We start from the raw sequence: 20,505 nt of genomic DNA on the forward strand, positions 1-20,505 counted from the left end.
GGAAGAACATGAGCCAAAGCAGAAATGCAAAAATTTTCAGGGAGGTAAATTACTCTTATTAGCTGAACTTGATAAATATCTGCAATAAAAGAATAAACACCATTGTTGCTTCACCCGCCCCCCCGCCCCCCCATGGTTTTGGGTTCAATGAGCTAGATACACTTTGAAACCAATCTATAGGGGTGAACGTCCTCAGCCCTCCCCCACAGGCAGCTACTTCAATGATAGGACACAGCAGTTACCTCTTGGTCAAGTTCTGCCTTCATTCACATCAAAGGGTGATGCTGTTAAACTTCAATCACTATCTCTATATGTGGCAGAGAAGACCCAGACAAAACCATTTGCTATACTACTCCTATATCATCTTTTCTCTAAAAGATTTCCATCCAAAACTTCTGATGAGTAAAGCCTGGTGTGAACTGAAGCCACCAGTCCAAGGACACCCCATCGCTGATGTGTGACATGCCAGGCTCGGATTGTCTGTTCCCATGGTGCAAGGCAGCTGAGCAGGGCACTTGGCTCTTCCCTGTTGACGGATCATGACAGCCTTGCTTCTGGATGTCCGGTGTGTGTGTCTGCTTTGCACAGTCCCTGTTCCTCTTGCCAGAAGCCACTGATAACTCCTTTCAGAAAAATGAAAAAAAAAAGGAAAGAGATGTGCTATTTCCAGATGTCCACAGACTTCCCAAAGCCAGGCTCTGAGCAGGGGCCTGTGGACTTTTGACTGTAAGTTAAAATCCCTGTGATAGACTCAGACCAGAGAAAGGATTGGAAGCGCCCCATTGTGGTCGGCTTTCAGTTTCAGTAGTCACCTCTCGTTTTCTTGACAGTTCCAGGTTTTTAAGTGGGTAGTTGAGGGAACATCTGAATGGAACCGCAGCTTGCTAGGGATTGTGAGTTTGTGATGTGTTGGGATGTAAAGTGTGCAGATTGCACAGACCGTATCAGACCTCCGCTTCCTCGGAGGAATTACACTGACAGCTCCAAACATCTGTGACCTTCTGCAGACTTATTTTTGTACAAGTTTCTAGAGAATAGTCATCATGGTGCCCTTCTGGGATACTGGACCAGGGATGACACTCGGAGCCTTTCCCAAACTGGGCAACACCAGGTATCCGGTTATTCATTACCTTCTGTGTTAGGCCATATTCATTTATTGACTCTCTCAGAGCCATTCACTTATCAAACAGTTAATTGATATCACCATGAGTCTACTGGAACTATTAATAATGAATTTTCATCTTCTCTTTCGTTAATTTTTTTTTTTAACTGCTCTTCTCAAATCTACTAGAATCATCCTCTCCTTTGCCAGGAAGCGAAGTGTACAAAGAAAACAATGTCCTCTGGGAATAAAGACAAGCTAAAAAAAAAGAAATATTATTTTCATTTACCTTCCGCAGTATGAGTTTCCATTCAGAGAAGCGGACGAGCCCTGTAAGCAGGGCAGAGCATGAGAGGAAAGTTGGAAGAAAGTGATTCATCTTTTACGTCTCACCTGCTGCGGTGGGAAGAATAAAATAACAGGGACGTGGTGATTTTACACTAAATCTAACCTCAGATTTTAGGTATTAAGCACTCTTATGAATGTTAAAGGAAGCCAAAAATATATACAAAGGGATAAAGGGTACATCTTCATATTTTTGGAGAAATAACTTAAGTATCCAAATACATGCCCTCAATTAGATTTTAATAAATCAAATTATACTTTAATCAAATCCATTTGTTGTTTCAAAGATGTGAAATAATTAAAACCATTGAATGGGACATCCTACTATTTATAACAATGATTTATACGTTCAATTAACTTCTGAACATGGGGTTGTTTTAGTTGGGTTCTGCAGAGCTTCCCCACCCTACATCCAGAGTTAAAGGACTACTAGAAACCACCATTGATTACAGAACAGAAAATTCCAGCAGGGTACAAATCTAATCCTTACTTTGATTTAACCTTGTTTGTTTATTTGTTTTAAAATCAAAACCACATATACTTTTTGAATTTAGACTGACTTTTTTTCCCCCTCCATTCTGGAAAGCTGTTAGTAATGGCTTTTTCAGGACCAAAGTTCAAAGGAACTTGGGAAGGGACCAGCCTTTTTCTCAAAGTCTGAAACCTGTAAAACTGAAATATTACAGACTCAATGAATTTATTAATTGCTAATAGTTGTGCAGGTGTAACACTGTTTATATGGAGTTTCGGTAACTGTAGAAACTACTAGCAAAAACAGATTTTTATATAAGAAAAAAATAAAGTGTGAGTTAGACATAATTTACACTCTGTATCATTCTCCGAGACCTGCATATTGAGCGCTTAAAATAAAGTGGAGGAAGAAAAACTTTTCCTTTACCCTCTTATATTTTGTATCCAGGGGCCTGCAAATTAAACTAACAAAAGACAGATTAATAGGAGAAAAGGCACACAATTTTTATTAATATTTATATACATAGGAGTTCATATAAAAGAAGTGGAAGAATCAAAGAAGCATTTAGATTCATGGGTTTATATACAATTTTAAGGAAGAAAAGAAGATTTGAGCTTCAAGGGATGATAAGTCATAGGAAAGTGACTAGGAAATGTAGGGGAACTAATGGAAGGTGAGGGTTATTTTAGTCAGGGCTGGTTACTCAATCTCATCTCCGTGTTGACTCAATCGCCAGCATCCAAAGTCATTCTTCCCTTCCTGGGAGGAGAGGGTTGGGGAGGAAACTTATACAACAGGAAAAGTAAGCTCTGTTTCTACGTAGACCAGTGGAGGATGGAGAAGTCTTCCTCCATCTGTTGATTCTCAATAGCTTTTAGCTCAAAATAATCTTTAAGACAAACTGGCGTAGTTTAGGGACAGCTAGGCCCCTCCAAGAGCTAGTCCAAATTGAGATGTGCTATAAGCATTAAATACACACAGGATTCTGAGGACTAAGTATGAAGACAAAAGAATATAAAACATCTCGTAGTTTTTATATTGATTATGTCCTAAAGTGATAGTACTTTTGATACACTGAGCTAAATGGCTTGTATTATTACATTAATTCCATCTGTTTCTTTCCACTTATTTTAATGTTGTGTTCCCCAGGCAATTGAAGCAATGTCAAAAATACATTACCGGGACCTGATCAAACTAAAAAGCTTCTGCACAGCCAAAAACATAGTAAGTAAAGCAAGCAGACAGCCCTCAGAATGGGAGAAAATATTTGCAGGTTATACCTCCAATAAAGGTCTAATAACCAGAATCCACAGAGAACTCAAATGTATTAGCAAGAAAAGAACAAGTGATCCCATCTCAGGGTGGGCAAGGGACTTGAACAGAAACTTCTCTAAAGAAGACAGACGCACAATCTACAAACAAATGAAAAAAAGCTCATCTATCCTTAATCATCAGAGAAATGCAAATCAAAACTACTTTGAGATATCACCTAACCCCAGTAAGAGTAGCCCACATAACAAAATCCCAAAACCAGAGATGTTGGCGTGGATGTGGAGAAAAGGGCACACTTCTACACTGCTAGTGGGAATGCACACTAATACGTTCCTTCTGGAAGGATATTTGGAGAATACTTAGAGACCTAAAAATAGACCTGCCATTCGATCCTATAATTCCTTTACTAGGTTTATACCCAAAAGACCAAAAATCACAACATAACAAAGACATCTGTACCAGAATGTTTATTGCAGCCCAATTCATAATTGCTAAGTCACGGAAGAAGCCCAAGTGCCCATCGACCCATGAATGGACTAGCAAATTGTGGTACATGTATACCATGGAATATTATGCAGCCTTAAAGAAAGATGGAGACTTTACCTCGTTCATGTTTACATGGATGGAGCTGGAACATATTCTTCTTAGTAAAGTATCTCAAGAATGGAAGAAAAGTATCCAATGTACTCAGCCCTACTATGAAACTAATTTTTGGCTTTCATATGAAAGCTATAACCCACTTATAACCTAAGAATTTGGGAAATGGGGAGAGGGAGGGGAGGGAGGATGGGCGGAGGGAGGGTGATTGGTGGGATTACACCTGCGGTGCATTCTACAAGGGTACATGTGAAACTTGGTAAATGCAGAATATAACTGTCAGGATGGGCAAGGGACTTGAAGAGAAACTAAGAAACTAAGAAAATGCCAGGAAGGCCATGTTAACCAGTGTGATAAAAATGTGTCAAACTGTTTATAAAAACAATGTATGGTGCCCCATGATTGCATTAATGTACACAGCTATGATTTAAAATTAATAATAATAAAAAAAAAAGGAACCAAAGTATTAAGTTAAACCTAATCTGTTGGTTTCAGTTCTGGCCCTCAGCAAAACTCCATCATAAGGAATGAGATATGAAGTGTTTCAAAGTAGTCTAAGAAGGTAATTTATGATGCTATATTCGATTTAGAACTACTATAGAAAAATCTCCAATATCATCATGTCGTATTTGGAAATGTTTCTGGGAGCTACATAAGGTAGAATATTGTATTACTTCTCAGTAGACTTGTAGACATTTAAAATATAATCTAAATCTCTCTTAGAAAATGCATAAATTTGCTTTTCATTACTATTAATATGGCCATAATTGCTCTGTAACCATTAGCAATTTAGTTGTAACACCTGTGGCTCAGTGAGTAGGGCGCCGGCCCCATATGCCGAGGGTGGTGGGTTCAAACCCAGCCCCGGCCAAACTGCAACAGAAAAATAGCCGGGTGTTGTGGCGGGCGCCTGTAGTCCCAGCTGCTCGGGAGGCTGAGGCAAGAGAATCGCGTAAGCCCAAGAGTTAGAGGTTGCTGTGAGCCGTGTGACGCCACGGCACTCTACCGAAGGGCGGTACAGTGAGACTCTGTCTCTACAAAAAAAAAAAAAAAAAAAAAAAAAAAGCGTGCAAGAATACATACATTCTTAATATTTTAGTTTTCCTGTGTATAAGAACTTAATTAAAATATTAATAAATCCAATGACCCTCCACCTCCCCAAAAAAAGAAAGATGGAGACTTTACCTCTTTCATGTTTACATGGATGGAGCTGGAACATATTCTTCTTAGCAAAGTATTTCAGGAAAGGAAGAAAAAGTATCCAATGTACTCAGCCCTACTATGAAGCTAAATTATAGCTTTCACATGAAGGCTATAACCCAACTATAGCACAAGACTATGAGGAAAGGGCCAAGGAAGGGGAAGGGAGGGATGAGGTTAGGGTGGAGGGAGGGCAATGGGTGGGGCCACACCTACAGTACATCTTAGAATGGGTACAGGTGAAACTTACTAAAGGCAGAATACAAATGTCTACATACAATAACTAAGAAAATGCCATGAAGGCTACATTGAACAATTTGATGAGAATATTTCAGATTGTATATGAAACCACTACATTGTACCCCTTGATTGCACTAATGTACACAGCTATGATTTAACAATAAAAAAATTAAAAAAAAATTAAAAATTAAAAAAAAAGAAAATGACATAGGGCTCATGTTATAGTTCTGTGAGTCTGTGCTCTCCTGGATAGTAAATAAATGATGCAAGTTAAGGGCGTATTTCGTATTGAAGAGGGTGGCCTTCATTGCTGTGCAGATAGCAGATGTTAGCTAATTTACTAGAACTATTGCAATATGACTCAAAAGTCAATTTAAAGTAAGACCTCCTGGAAGGCTTAGACCAGTGAAGAGCATTTTTTGCTGTTGTGTTTGTTGTTTTAAATTGTCAGTGATATACTGATAGGCTGTTTGGGATGACACTTTTCATGTCTACTTCAAAGTCCTCAATTCTTTAGAATGTAAGGCAAAAACAATAAATCTTGAGTTGAAATGGTAGTAAGATCAAGTTAAACAGGAGGAGGATCTGATCAAATAGAACTTTATCTTAAGAGCATTCCCTGGTGTCCAGCCTCCATATCAAAAAACAAAAACAAAAAGTCATCATTTATATAAATGTAATATAGCAAATATAATCTCCATAGTCGCATCAACTTGAGAGTTGATTTAAGGTGCAAGACAATAATAATTAAAAGAAAACATATTATTTGGCATTGGCCCCCTTCTGCTGATTCTTGGAACTTTTCTCCATCTTTCTGGATGGCTTCAGATGGCCACAGAAATGACTATGAATGAAACCCAAAGGTTTTCTTTGTTCCTTATTTTCTCTTAGTTCCCTGATCCTGAAATGGTTCCTAATTGTTTCTAGAACTTTTTGGTTCTAGAGACTATCACTACTATGACCCGCCAGTTCTGCACCTGTTCCCTTGACCTTGGTGAGGTGGTCTTGCCTCATAGTTGCTTGGTTCAGCAAACCAGCCCTGCTCTGTTGTGCCCCAGGACAGAGCAGTCCTGAGCTTCTCTCCTTCTCCACGGGAACCCAGGGTCTTCCTAACTTCTGTTTTTTCCCTTTTTCCTGAAGGGAAAGTCCACCAGGGACTGAAGTAGCTTGACACTGGACAGTGAGCCTGATAATCATTCTCAGCCGTTGTGCTCCTGTTTTGACAATGTAGAATTTTACCTGGAGGGTTAAGAAAGCCCCTGTCCTTTTTGTGTTCTGGAAAGTGGCTTCCTGAAAAAAACCACCCTTCCCTCCAGGCCATAGGTAATACTCAAGAATGCCCCCCTGGTGTGTCCATGAGGAGGCCGGACAGGGATCCTCCAAATTCTTGTTGTTGGCCTCACAACTGATTAGCTGAGCTGCTGGTCCCCACTGTGCATTCAGAACAAAATGAAGTTTCTCTCCCTCCCTCGTTTTCACCCCAATTCCTTCCCTGAATATTGGCCCTCCCTCAGCCAGAGCCAGCGGCTAGCCCTCCTAAAGGAGCCCTCCCTGAAAATAAGCTGGCCTCTGGGTAGAACATTCCCTGATCTTCTGTTTCATCAAATCGCCCCTTCATTCCATTCCCCACACCCAGTTCTTACTTATTCCTCTCTGTGAAACAAAAACCCTGCTTGACTAACTCCTGAGATGGTTGCACTTTTGGGTCAGTGCTTTCTCCTATTGCAATAATCCTTTTGCGTAAAAGCTCTCCTGACTGTATCTGCACTTGTTTTTTTATTTGATGGTTTTCACAGCAAGAGTAGGCTACCTCAGAGAAGCTCCAGCCTCAGGTCTAACTTCCTTCAGAAACGTGTTCCTTCCGTGGCCACCTCATATGATGTTGAATGGATCGATGTATTGTGATTTTTTAAGAAGGTATTTTTTTGCCAAGTGTGGCGGCTTATGCCTATAATCCTAGCACTCTGGGAGGCCCAGGTGGGAGGATCACTTGAGCTCAGGAGTTCAAGACCAACCTGAGCAAGAGTGAGACCCCATCTGTACAACAAATTAGCAGGGTGTCATGGTACATGCCTGTAGTCCCAGCTACCTGGAAGGCTGAGGTGGGAGAATTTCTTGAGCCCAGGAATTTGAGGTTGCAGTGATTTGTGATGACACCATTGTACTCTGTCAAAAAAAAAGAAAGAAAAAGGAAAGAAGATTTTTCTATGTTTGCATACATTAAAAGGACTTTGTAGCTGTCATGCATGGGTGGCGTGTGTCACTATCTAAGTATGGTATAGGTGGGAAACCCTGTGCCTGTCTGTCAGCATCAGTCACACGCGTAATTATCACCCTCTTGAGCCTCATTTTCACCCCAATACCAGACATTAACAAGTGGCAGTTCCTGGGCCAGATGCACCCCAAATTTCCTTCATTGGGTCAACACAGTATTGAAAACATTTGCTTTTAAGTTACTACCATGTTTAAAAAAAAAAAAAATCAGGAGACTGCACATAAATCTTCTGGCTTCTATTGAAAAATAGGACCTGGTTGGGCAGTGCCTGTGGCTCAAGGAGTAGGGCGCTGGTCCCATATGCTGGAGGTAGCGGGTTCAAACCTAGCCCCAGCTAAAAAAAAAAAAAAATAGGACCTGGAAATGTGCCAAAGCCCTCCTAATTTCCAGCTTTGCTCATTTTCATGACCTACCTGTGCTTTTGGCCTTTGGCCTCCTGTTAACCCTGATCCACGGCATAATAAGTACACAGTCAAACAGTTGTTTTGAGGTCCAGAAATAATAGTGTATAAAGTGGCTCCCAGTAAAACCTGAATAACTGTTACTCCTTCCTCTTCACTTGCTGTTAGGAGAGGAAATGAAAAGCAAATGGCTTTCCACGAAAAAACACAGATGGAAACAATGTTTCCAGGTCTTATTTTTCAATAGAAGGCAGAGATTTATGTGCAGTGAACTATTTAGTCTGTGGGTTTACAGCTTTTAAGCATCTAAATAAATGTTCCACGTTGAATATGTGGATCATGGTTAAAAATAGCAAAAGGAAAATTAAATGAGCATCTGAGATGAAGCAAACCCTTAGGGGAAAAGAATTGCACTTTAGAATCTTAAAAATGTGTTTGAAAGATAGCCTGTTTTTGAGATTAAAATCTTAGACTGTTGTTCTATCTTGCAAATGAACCACTTAATCTATGACAAAGTTCATTGGTAAAGTAGATGTTTTCCCTGCACTGTGCCAAAAAACTGATTTGATTGATTTTACAATTAAAGGGAGGGAGGTGGCTGATTGTTTTTGAAAACTCATTCCTTGCCCTTTATTGATTTTTTGTTTAAAGTTTAGCCATTGAACATGACAATAAAGTGACTAAGCCACCTTGAACTGACAAAAGCAAGGACAGTCACCAAATAAAAGTACCACACATAATAAGATGTGTCAGACCTCAAGGATTCCACCTCTGATCACTGGAATACAGAGGTCAGGGAGTATTAGGATTAAGAATCTCACCCTTGAGGATGGCTCTGGGCTGTTGACGCTGCCTCAATTGTGCTCTTTTTAGAAGCCTGAAAGCTTTCATGGAAAGTCTTTTTTCACTTCCTCTCCTAAAAGTTTCTTTGCAGATGGAGACTTTGAAGAGACTTTTCCCTCCTACCAGGCTCTCTTGCCCTTCTCCCTCCTGTGACAAACTGTGTATTTCAAAACGCTCAAGCAGTTTCCCACCACTGTGTGGTCTGGGCTGCCCCTGAAACCTGGTGTCAGGAACAACAGCAGCCAGGAGAGCAGGTATTCAGAGGCCATAGGCGTCTCACACCCAGCCCCAACGTCCCCAGTTCCCAGCACAAAGTGTTGGGCGGAATGTGGCAGAAGCCTGTCAGCCCCCCTTCCTTCAGAGCTTGCAACTCGCCCCAGCTCAGTCTCCACTTTTGGATGCCTCTCTCAGCGTGGAGTGTCTTTTTTGCATTGGAAACATAATGTCAATTCTTTTCCTCAGCAGAGGTCTTTGAAAACCTCTGGCATTTTCACAGATTTTTTTTTCCCCTCTCAGCTTTGGTTATGAAGCAAAATGTGGCAATTTAACATTTCATTAGCTGTTTCTGAGCTGCTTCCTGGGCTTGCTTTGTAAACTCTTTTCAGAACCCAGGGAGAGCGCAGTGGCTTGTTTCGGGTTTCTGCAGTGAACCAGCACCCCCTGTAGGCCAGCCTTTTTATGAGGATGAGACACCACATCTTAGGGTGTTTCTGCTGCCCATGCCTGAGACACACACACAAAAAATCATCATCACATTTTTCAGTTATCTTTGAAAAATCTCTTAAATTTTCAAGAAGCACAAAACCCAAGAATTGTCTTCTTTTGTTTCACTTTGGTTTTGGCTGCTGTCTCCTTGAATGAGAGTGGTGGAACTTCAATAGGGGAAGGAAGATAAAGTCTTTCTCTCTACCCCTCTGTTTGTCTCTCCTTTTGCCCACTTAGGCTGAGTTCAAGTTCTTCGATTCCCACACAGTATAATCACTTACTTGGAAACACTGCGGACGCTGCTGTAGACGCCAAGCCCTATTACGGGTTCAGACACAGAGATCCTTGCTCTCGTTGGGCTTGCATCCTAATGAGAAGAGAAAGAGTTTAATGTTTAGATTTTAAAAAGAGATGCTTTTTCAAAGAGCAATAAGCACACTGCGATAATTAAACAAGCAAGTGTCCTGGAGAGAGATGGGGGTGCCTTGTTTTAAGTAGCGTCCTCACGGCAGGCCTCCAGAAGGTGATTTCCAGCAGAGATTTGAACGAGGAGGGCACAGGCTTCGTAAACTCTACGCTGAGGTACAACTGCAGGCAGTCAGGTCCCCAGATCTACTCCCTGGTGGGTCGAGTCAACCACACGGATCTCATGAAAGACGATTAAACTACTGTGGCTGCTCAGCCTTCACCCCATTAACAGACCTCAGAAGTGGCAGTTTCAGGAAATATGGTCCACTGGGGTCTACAGCAGTAGTGAGGGGTAGGGGTGGTGGCCTGGGTAAGGACATTTGTAGTTTGAGGGGTGGTCTGTTCCTGTTCTCACAGCTCACACAGTTCCTCTGTGTGTGCCGCTCACAGCAGCTGGTGGAAGTGAAGAAGCGGCTTCTGTTTTATGGACACCTGATACGATTTCTCTTCTCCATTTTAGGGCCTTCGCTCAGGACATGGAGCAGCTAGGGAGAAGAATTCTGTTAGGTGTTTAATGAAAGGAAGTCTTGTGCTTGAGTCATTAGTTTGGGGGGAGGGGAGGCTGAGAAGGTCATTTCCTCCTGGCTGAGTCCTGCATGAAGTGATGTTTGCTGGGCAGCCTGCCCTTGGTGGACCCTCCTCTAGGCCTCTCCACATCATATTCCCTCTGGGTAGTGCTGGTCTCGTGACAGTGGGCACAGGCAGGGCTTCAGTGAGAAGCCAGAGACAAACAGGGGAGTCCTGGGGATGCAGGGTGCAGAGAAAGTAAAGAGAAAGAAAATACTTGGCAAATCCAGTTGGTCTCTTCCAGGGTTTCCTGCCACATTCAGAGTTGCCCGTTGTGTTAGTTATAAAATCAATGGTCAAGAGAAATGGATTCTGTAAAGATTAGCTGATAGCACAATGCTTGACACACAGTTGGTGATCAGTAAATGATGAATGAAAAAACACAAAAAGCACCTAGAAATGGTGCAGGAATCAAACCATGCCATGGGCTCTACTCTTTTTTCTTCTGTTTCCCAGGCTAGAGTGCCATCGTGTCAGTCTAGCTCACAGCCACCGCAAACTACTGGATTCAAGTGATCCTCCTGCCTCAGCCTCCTGAGTAGCTGCGACTACAAGTGTTTGCCACAACACCCAGCCTATTTTTTTCTATTTTTGGTAGAGATGGAGTCTCCTTCTTGCTCAGGCTGGTCTTGAATTCCTGAGCTCAGGCAATGCGCTCTCCTCGGCCTCCTAGAGTGCTAGCATTGCAGGCATGAACCACCCCACCCAGTCTGGAGGCCTTTCTTAACCGTATCTGTCCTATATTTGCATTTTCCTGGGAGCTGAGCCAAACCTGAAATTCTGTTCATAAAGATTACCAGCCGTGATTAATGTTTGTAGGTAGACGATCTTAGATGAACTTGCTGAATATATGAGAGATATGGCTGGGATTGTCACCATGCCAGCTGGCATATCTTTCCATAAAAGAATTAAACCTATATTAATCAAAACTAGTATATCTTATTGGCTAGAAAAGGGCTTCAACAATAGTTTAAAAGAGAAGAAAGTATCACCATCAAGGCATCTGAGAATTTCTTTACAGGACTTTTTTGTTTACTATTTACCTGAAATGAAGTTTTCAGATAAAATACCGAACACTCAGTTAAAGGTGAATTTCAGATGTGCAACAACAACAAAATGTTAAATGTAAATATGTCTCAAATATTTTTGTTGTTGTTTATCTGAAATTCAAATTTTATTGGGTGACCTCTATCTGTCTATCTGTATTTGCTAACCTGGCAACCCTACCTTAGAACTACTTGGCTTATGATCCTCAACAGTCCTCTAGTTTCCAATGCCTTGAAAGCTGAATCTCTTGGCTGGAATAGCTTAACATCCTCTAAGGAGATTTGGTCATCAAGTGGAAGCAGTAAGTATTTAAGGTAAAAGAGGAACACAAAGCCTTGGAGAAAAGAAAGGGACAGAAAAATAAGTATAATTTATACAACTTGACAAAACAGGTGAGATACACTGCAATACTACTAATCTATTAAATTGTTGGATATACTTGTATCAAAGGTTACTATAACTCAACAACAATGGAAGGGTAGGGTAGGGTAAGAATCCCCTCCCCAAATCCTCTCCTCCATAAGAACAATGAAGATTCAAAAATTGTCACAATCGACTTTTTCAGAACTCTGGAAAATGATCGAAGGCTTGCAGCCATCTAGGGAATATTTATCCAAGAAAAATGGCTGAATCTTTTTGTGGCGTTTTAACTTATCCTGTTTTCATCCCGCTTCTTTGCAGATCTGAGAAATCTTTGAAAACCAATTGTCTTTGATCACCATGACAAGCAGCAGCCTAGCAGCCACTGGAGAGGTACAATTGTTTTGGGCTCCTTTGAAGCCTCATTTTAAGAAAAGAGATATTATTTAACCTGTCTCAGGGTTCCCTGAAAGACCTCAGTTACAAGGTTGTCATTATTTGACTTGAGTTAGAGCAAGGGACAGTGCAAACAGCCTCTTCTCTGATTGTAAAAACCATCAGAGGCGATTGTTTAATATCATGGCTGCCTGAGGTGGAGGATAGCCTATTGTGGCAAACAATAGACTAATTTAAAAAGCTTTTAAAAAGGAAAAGTAGGTTGGGCAGCGCCTGTGGCTCAAAGGAGTAGGGTTCCGCCCCGTATCTGGAGGTGGTTGGGGTGGTGGGTTCAAACCCAGCTCCACTCCCTCCCCCCCAAAAAAGGAAAATTTGGGTAATAAGATGTCCATAGGAGACTTAGAAATGATCTGATACATTCTTGAGAATCTAAAAAGTGGTACACAAGGCTAGAATTAAGTACATGTTCAGGGCTTTGCACAAGCTCAGGAAAGAATTGACAAGGCCCTGAAGTCACCTTTGGCTAATATTGAGATTAGCAGGAAGTGAATACTAAAGCAGAGTTGAAAACTGCCTGGCTGAATGTTAAAGGCTTGTCCTATCACGTACACAGAGACCCTGGGTAAAGACCGAGAAGCTTATTAGTTCCACGTATTTAAGAAAATCTCTGTTCAATCATTAGCTAACCACTAACTGAACAGAAAGAATTTACAACTTATGTCCACATACTTTTTTTTTTTTTTTTTTTGAGACAGAGTTTTACTCTGTCACCCCGGGTTGAGTGCTGTAGCATCATAGATCACGGCAACCTCAAGACCAAGGTCTTAAACAATCCTCCTGCCTCAGCCGCCTGAGTAGCTGGGACTACAGGTGCCTGCCACAATGCCTGGCTAGTTTTCTATTTTTGATAGAGAAGGGGTCTCACTCTTGCTCAGGCTGGTCCACAAACATGTATGTTAATGTTCATAGAAGCACTTTTTATAAAACCCCAAAGTGAAAAACCACCCAAATATTCATCAACTGATGAATGGATAGCATGTGATATAGCCACACAATAGAATATTCTTCAGCCATAAAAAGGAATTAAGTATTGATTTATTCTATGACATAGATGGACATGAAAACATTATGCTAAATGAAAGAAGCAAAACAAAAAGGCCATGTATTATATGATTCTATTTATATAAAATTTCCACAATTGGCCAACCCATGGAGATAAAAAGTAGGTTAGTGATGTCCAGGGGTTGGGTGGAGGAACAATGAAGAGTGACTGCTACTGGTTTCTGTTGGTGGTGGTGAAAATTTTCTGGAATTAGATAGGGGAGATGGTTGTTGAGCTTTGTGAATACCCTACAAACCACTGAATTACACACTTTAAAAGTGAACATTTTATAATAAGTGAATTATAGCTCAATAAAATTGAGACAAAACAGTAACTGATACTTTTAGGACATTTTGTATTAAAAATTGCTTTGTTAGTACTTCTCTTAATCATCTCTTAATCTCTGAAGCTTTCAGATCAACCCTACATACTGGATGTATAATTTATTTATGGATCAATACATTGTGATTATTTCTTATGTCACTAAAAATTCCTCTGGCTGGGCCTGGTGGCCTCAGGCTTGTAATCCCAGCATTTTGTGAGGCTAAGGCAGAAGGATCACTCAAACCCAGGAGTTAAAGACAGCCTAGAAAATAGAGTGAGACCACCCTATCTACAAAAATTATATATATATATATATATATAATATATATATATGAGTGGGCATGGTGGTACACGCCTATCATCCCAGCTACTTGGGGGGCTGAGGAGAAAGGATCACTTGTGCCCAACTTGAGCCCAAGAATTTAAGACTGCAGTGAGCTATGATTGCATCATGTACTCCAGCCTGGGTGACAGAGGGAGATCCTCTCTCTTAAAAAAAAATTCCTTTAGCATATCATTTTTTATGGCTGCATGTATTCCACTGTACAGCTGCAGAAAAAATTATTTTACAATCCCCTATTTTTTTTTTTTTTTTGAGACAGAGTTTCACTTTGTCACCCTCAGTAGAGTGCCATGGCGTCACAGCCAATAGCAATCTTAAGCTCTTGGGCTAAAGCGATTCTTGTGCCTCAGCATCCCAAGTAGCTGTGACTATGGGTGCCCACCACAACGCCTGGCTATTTTTAGAGAGGAAGTCTCACTTTGGCTCTGGCTGGTCTGGAACCTGTGAGCTCAAGTAATCTACCCACCTTGGCCTCCCAGAGTGCTAGGATTACAGGTGTGACCCTCCGCAACTGGGCAGAATCCCCTATTTTGAAGATTAAATTGTTTTAAATTTTTCTCTGTCAAAAACACCAATAAAATGAATATCTTTAAGCATCAGCAAGATTTTTTCCCTGGAATAAATTCCTAGGTCTAGAACTGTTGGGTTGAAATATGTGTACTTTTTTATTATTAATAGATGCAATATATGAATTGGTTGGGCATTATTTGCAAAGAAAAGGAATGCATTCAGTTCTTTCCAAATGTTGGAGATTTATCATAAAAAGACACAGAAAAGTAGGGAGAGATCTCAAACAATAGAAACTGGCATGCCGTCCAGATGCACAGCAGCTCGTCTATGACCCCCCACTTCAGTGAGCGACCATCACTGTCTCCTGTACTAAAACTTCTCCTGCTTCTGCCTCTACTGACTGAGAGACTCCAATCCTCTCTCCATCTCAAAACTTCTTGCTCAAAGCTTCTCCTCCTTCACTATTTCTATTGCCTCTATGGGTTTTTGCTTTTTGCGTTTGCTGCTAACTATGGACTCTCCTGTAGCCTCACGTTCATCCTCTCTAGGAGAGATGGTTCATTAATTTACTTTCTTCTCGTTGGGTGAAACTTTTATGTATGACTTTCACACAAAGCTTTCACACCATAAACAAGGCCTGCCTGGTATTCAAGCATTTCAAGCTTTGTTTCTTTGTAGGAAGCACTGGTTACTGGCTGCCTACACACTAAGGGGCTGTCACTGGTCCATCAGCTTGGTTGGAGAGGCATGGTCACCTAGCAGAAAAGATGGAGACCTAGATGTAAGAAATTGCTTCTGATAAGACACCACAGCCACCTCTATAAATCATTACATGGTGCCAAATTGCCTCCCAGAAAATATAGATTTGTTCTCTAGCAGTATATAAGAATGCTAGTTTTCCAAACCCTTGGTTAACAATTGGTACTATAAATTTTAATTTTTCTCAAATGTGTTAGAATGACAATAACAATTTACAGGAATTTAAACCTACATTTATAAATAATTAGTGAAGTGGAAGTTTTTTTCCATGTGCTTATTGGCCATTTGTGGTTTGCTTGTTTATGTCCTTTGCCTGCTTTTTCCAATTCTGGTGGCTAGCTTTCCTTATAATTTATAGAGCTCTTTGTAAAGGAGGGATATTGTTCCTTTGTTTCTCATTACAAAGAGATGAACTGGAGGCAGGTGCAGTGGCTCATGCCTGTAATTCCAACAGTTTGGGAGGCTGAAGTGGGAGGATCACTTGAGGGCAGGAATTTGAAATCAGTTTAAGTAACATAGCAAGACCTGAAACTCTGTCTTTATAAAAAATACAAAAATCAGCCAGGTGTGGTAGTGCACACCTGTAGTCCCAGCTACTTGGGAGGCTGAGGCAGTAGGGTCACTTAAGCCTAGGAGTTTAAGGCTGCACTGAGCTATGATTGTACCACTGCACTCCAACCTTGGCAATTGTGCAAGGCTCTGTCTCTCTCAATCAGTAAATCAGTCAATACCTTAGGGCCAAATAAAAATAATAATAAAAAGGATTTCCTTGGCACGGGACTCAGTTTATGGAAATATGTAGGTTTACTTACCCTACCCTTTAAGGTTTCCTTGCCATTTACCCTGCTCCTGACTTGGGACATTCCTGTGGCTGCCACCACCATTTCCTCATTTTATAAAAGCAATAGTTGCTTCAGCTTCCTAGGATCTTGTTCTATGCTGCAGAGACATCTTTCACACCTAGATTCAAAGAGACTGAGCTTCCTCAGTGGCTGCCTGAAGGGGCTGGTGGTAACACAACCCCGAGCTATGGGGAAATATAAACACCCCATAAGATAAACTTGATCTGTGAGAGACAAGAAATCAGAAATTGCTGTCAGGTAAATCGCTCACCATTCCTACCCTTGACAGTGTGTTACTAGACCTCGCCTACATGGGTCTCACCCAGTAACTTGTTTAAAGTGCAGAAACTCTGTAACCCACAGATGTATTGGATCAAATCAGTATTTTAACAGGATCCTGGGAGATTCAAATGCACATTAAAATTTGAAAAGCACTACTCTAAGAAAAAGCCATTCCAGAAATAAAATAAAACCAATATCTAGACACATTATGTTCATATTCCTGGAAACCAAGGACAAAGAGAAATCTTGAAGGCAGCCAGAGAAAAGAGATACCTTACAGAGGATCAAAGGTCTTTGTGTCAGAAACAATGCAATTCAGAAAACAACGTGAATGGCATCTTTAACGTACCAAAAGAACAAAATTGTCACAAATATTTTTCAAAAATGAAGGATAAATACAGGCTGTTTCCGCCAAACCAAAACCGAGGGAGTGAATTGTAAGTAGACTGGCTCTCCTAAAAATGTTAAAGCAATCTCTTCAGTCAGAAACAATGCCATGTACATATCAGACAGAAACTAGGATCTGCCCAAAGAAATAGAGTGCTAGAAATGACATAGAAGAAAGGTAAACATAAATTTCATAAAGTTCTAATTACATTAAAAATCAAGTGATTTAATAAAGCAAAGCAAAAATAATATGACCGTAGTATGTGTATAAAGCACATGTAAAGCATAGTACAATAGTTGCACTAAAGACAGGAGGAAGGAATTGGGAATATAGTCATGTAGAGTACAGTATTATTTGAAGGTAGAGTGTCATTAATTAAAGATCAACTAACTTTTTTTTATTATTATTATTTGGGATTCATTGAGGGTACAAAGAATTAGGTTACACTGATTGCATTTGTTAGATAAAGTCCCTCTTACAACTGTGCCCTGCCCCACTGTGTAGGCCTTTCTGGGACTCTTGGGAGGCTGGCCTTGCTGAGTTGTATCTGACTGTTCTCTGTCCTCCAGTCCACTAAGTCGGCAGATGCAGCACACATCACCTGGCACTGCCTCACCTGCTGCAGGTAGCTAAGGAGTTCCTCCACCACACAAGCAACCAGGCCAATGGTCAACTGCTAATGCTGTTATTGAGCATCTGGAAACTGTATATGAGGAGCTACTGAAGAAGATTTGGTTTGAGGTACCCAAAGAATATGGTGAGTAGCTCAAGGTGTGGTCTGTTAATGAGGAAAAGGTGGAAAGGTGAGGCAGAGATTTTTGTTAGAACTATCTCAGAAAGCAAGGCATAAACTGACTTCCTATATTTCTACTTTTTTTTTTTTTATTATTCATACATAGTACACATAGATATCTCTGGGGAATATGTGATTATTTAATACATTCACATAATCAAATCAGGGTAACTGGCATGCCCATCACTTTAAATATTTATCTTTTCTTTTTGCTAGAAACGTTTGAATTATTCTTTTCTAGTTAATTTTAACTAGAGTTACCCTACTGATTTATTTAACATCATGTCTTATTTTTGTATCTAACTATGTATTTGTTATTTCTGCTATTTCTGTGCATTTGCAGTCAGTGTGTTTTCTTTGTTGTTTCTTTTTTAGGTATACAAGCTAACTCCCAGATGACCGTTTTAATAACAGAGACATACTCTACAAACTACAGCCTCATAATTATCTTGAAATATTCAACATTGAAGAATTCTATTAAATTATAAGCTCATTCCTATGATGATAACTTGTTTCAACATTACATTTAACTATGATAGATAAGAAAAGGAAGTTAGATTACTTAGATACAATGTCAATGCTGTAAATTTTTGAATTACCGTAAAAAAATTTAATTCGTTATCACTCATGTGAACAAAGGTTCTCTCAAAATGACAAGAGTTTGAAAAGGTCAAGTAGTCATTTGAAGGAAAAATGTGATGTTAAAAAATTAAGAGTTAGAAATTTCACTTTTGGCAGAGGTATGTCCCTCACCCCCCCATTTCTCCAAGTACTATGTACAACTGCTATGGACTAAATAACTGTGTCCCTCAAAACAGGTATGTTGAAACCCTGCATGGATATCAGGTGACCAAAGATCAACTAACTTGATCTAATTGACATTTGTAGAATGTTCCATTCCAAAACCACAAAATATAAAAATAGGTTTTTGAGCCATAGCAAATATAAACTAGATATTAATCACAGAAAGGTAATTGGAAAATTCTTAGATATTTGGAAATTAAACAACGCACTTCTAAATAACTCATGGGAAGGAAGTTACAAAGGAAATTAGGAAATGGAGTAGAACTTCATAGTTGACCACCTTCATACTTTGAACTCATTTTCACAGACTGGACATGTACCACATGGACAGATTAGTACAGTAGGTCCAGTTCTTTATGTTGACCACCTCTGAAAGTTGACCAGTTTGTTACAATTTACAGAAGTTCTGCTGTATTTAGAATTAAATGAAAATGAAAATATTGGTGGCATACAATCAGTGTTGTAGGAAAATGATTAACTTACCAAGGCTGCCCATCATTCAGGCCCCCTGTGTTGGTTTCTTGATCATTTCTGGGTACTTCTTTGTTGTGTAAGACCCAAGTCATAGGCCAAAATAAATGGAGAAGTGAAAAACACAGAGATGCTTAGTTGATATCTACCAAAAAAGGAGACACAAATGAGGAAGGTGTTAAGTTGAATTTTCTGAAATAGAGGAAGACAGTGGAGAAAGTGATTTGGGGAAACCAGCTACAGAGAATATAAAGGCGCTTGATAGTGAGAAAGGGCTCTGAACTCCAAAATGTATTTCATAGAGTTTTGCTGTGCATTAAAAATATACTCCAAGTTCAATATTTTTTTATTTCAAAATATTAAAGGGGTACAAATGGTGTGTCCATCACCAGAATGGTGTTCCTGCACCCACAAGTTACATACATATCCAGAGACTAAGCAAGATTTAAATTCTATTTGATTGTATTTTTCTGCAAGATAGTTGTTTCTAAGAACTTACTCTACCCTGGCTGGGTGGAGTGGTTTATACCCGTAACCCGAGCACTCTGGGGGCCAAGGTGGGTGGATCACTTAAGCTCAGGAGTTTGAGACCAGCTTGAGCAAAAATGAGGACCCCTTTCTACTAAAAATACAAAAACTTGCAGAATGTTGTGTGAAGCTCTTATTGTCCCAGCTACTCGGGAAGCAGAGGCAAGAGGATTGCTTGAGCCCCACCAAGAGTTTGAGGTTGGTGTGAGCTATTAAAGTCACCGCACTCTATCCAGGTGACAGAGTGAGACTCTGTTGCAAAAAGCAAACAAACAAACAAACGAGCAAAACCAAACTTACTTCATCCATCTCCTTTCCCTTTCTTCATTTTCACAGAAGTGTACTTCCTTTCACTTTTCCTCAGCCTGTTGCATTTGCTTATTTTAGTTTTTTGTTTGTTTGTTTTTTATAATTTATGTTCTTCCTGAATACCTTTCTGGAAATTCACTTTAGTCTGTTTTCTTTTATAAGGAAAGGCCTTTATAGGAAGAAGTCTCATACACTCTTCTTCCCAGGAAGTCAAATCTCACATACACTCTAGGAATGGCCCTTGATCTCACACGTAATTTAAGAATCTATAACCCCTCCTTTTTTTTTTTCAGCAGGCATCTGGAAGTCTTGAGCATTTTGAAGTCCCCAACATCCTCCCCTCCAACCTAGCCAAATGAAGAGAACACAGCCCAAATGAAGCCAGAAATTTGAATCCAGAGCATAAAGACCCTCAGATAAAAGACGAGGGTTGAGTCATTTTCCTGCTAGCCTCCAAAATGTACTAATTCAGAAATTTCTGCGGTCCCTGGAGATCCCTTAGTCTAGTTCTTTCTGAGACTGGTTTATTCTAGATTTTTTTTCTTAAATTCTGCATTTTCTTGTATTATTCTAATCAACTCTCTATTGCTTGATTTCGAATCTGTTTCTGTTGTTTGCAAGCAAAGGACCATAAGGAAGGCAAGCAGCAACACAAAAATGGTGCTGAGCTCTGTGACAGATTCTTCTGAGATGAAACTGCTTGTGCAGAAGTGGACCATGAGGTGACAAAAGGCTAGCACAGGTTTCTTTAGTTATTCTG

General features: G+C 40.2%; 1 long non-coding RNA gene across 1 annotated transcript; it reads left to right on the plus strand.

Moving 5' to 3' along the window:
• Positions 1–266: 266 nt before the first annotated feature.
• LOC128582029 (uncharacterized) lies at positions 267–5,423 on the plus strand. The gene is made up of 3 exons (XR_008378967.1): positions 267–1,111; positions 3,069–4,592; positions 4,855–5,423. It is a non-coding gene; the product is annotated as an uncharacterized LOC128582029 (long non-coding RNA).
• Positions 5,424–20,505: the final 15,082 nt, after the last annotated feature.

The sequence above is a fragment of the Nycticebus coucang genome, chromosome 3 (genome assembly GCF_027406575.1).
Source record: "Nycticebus coucang isolate mNycCou1 chromosome 3, mNycCou1.pri, whole genome shotgun sequence".
Lineage (NCBI taxonomy): Eukaryota > Metazoa > Chordata > Mammalia > Primates > Lorisidae > Nycticebus > Nycticebus coucang.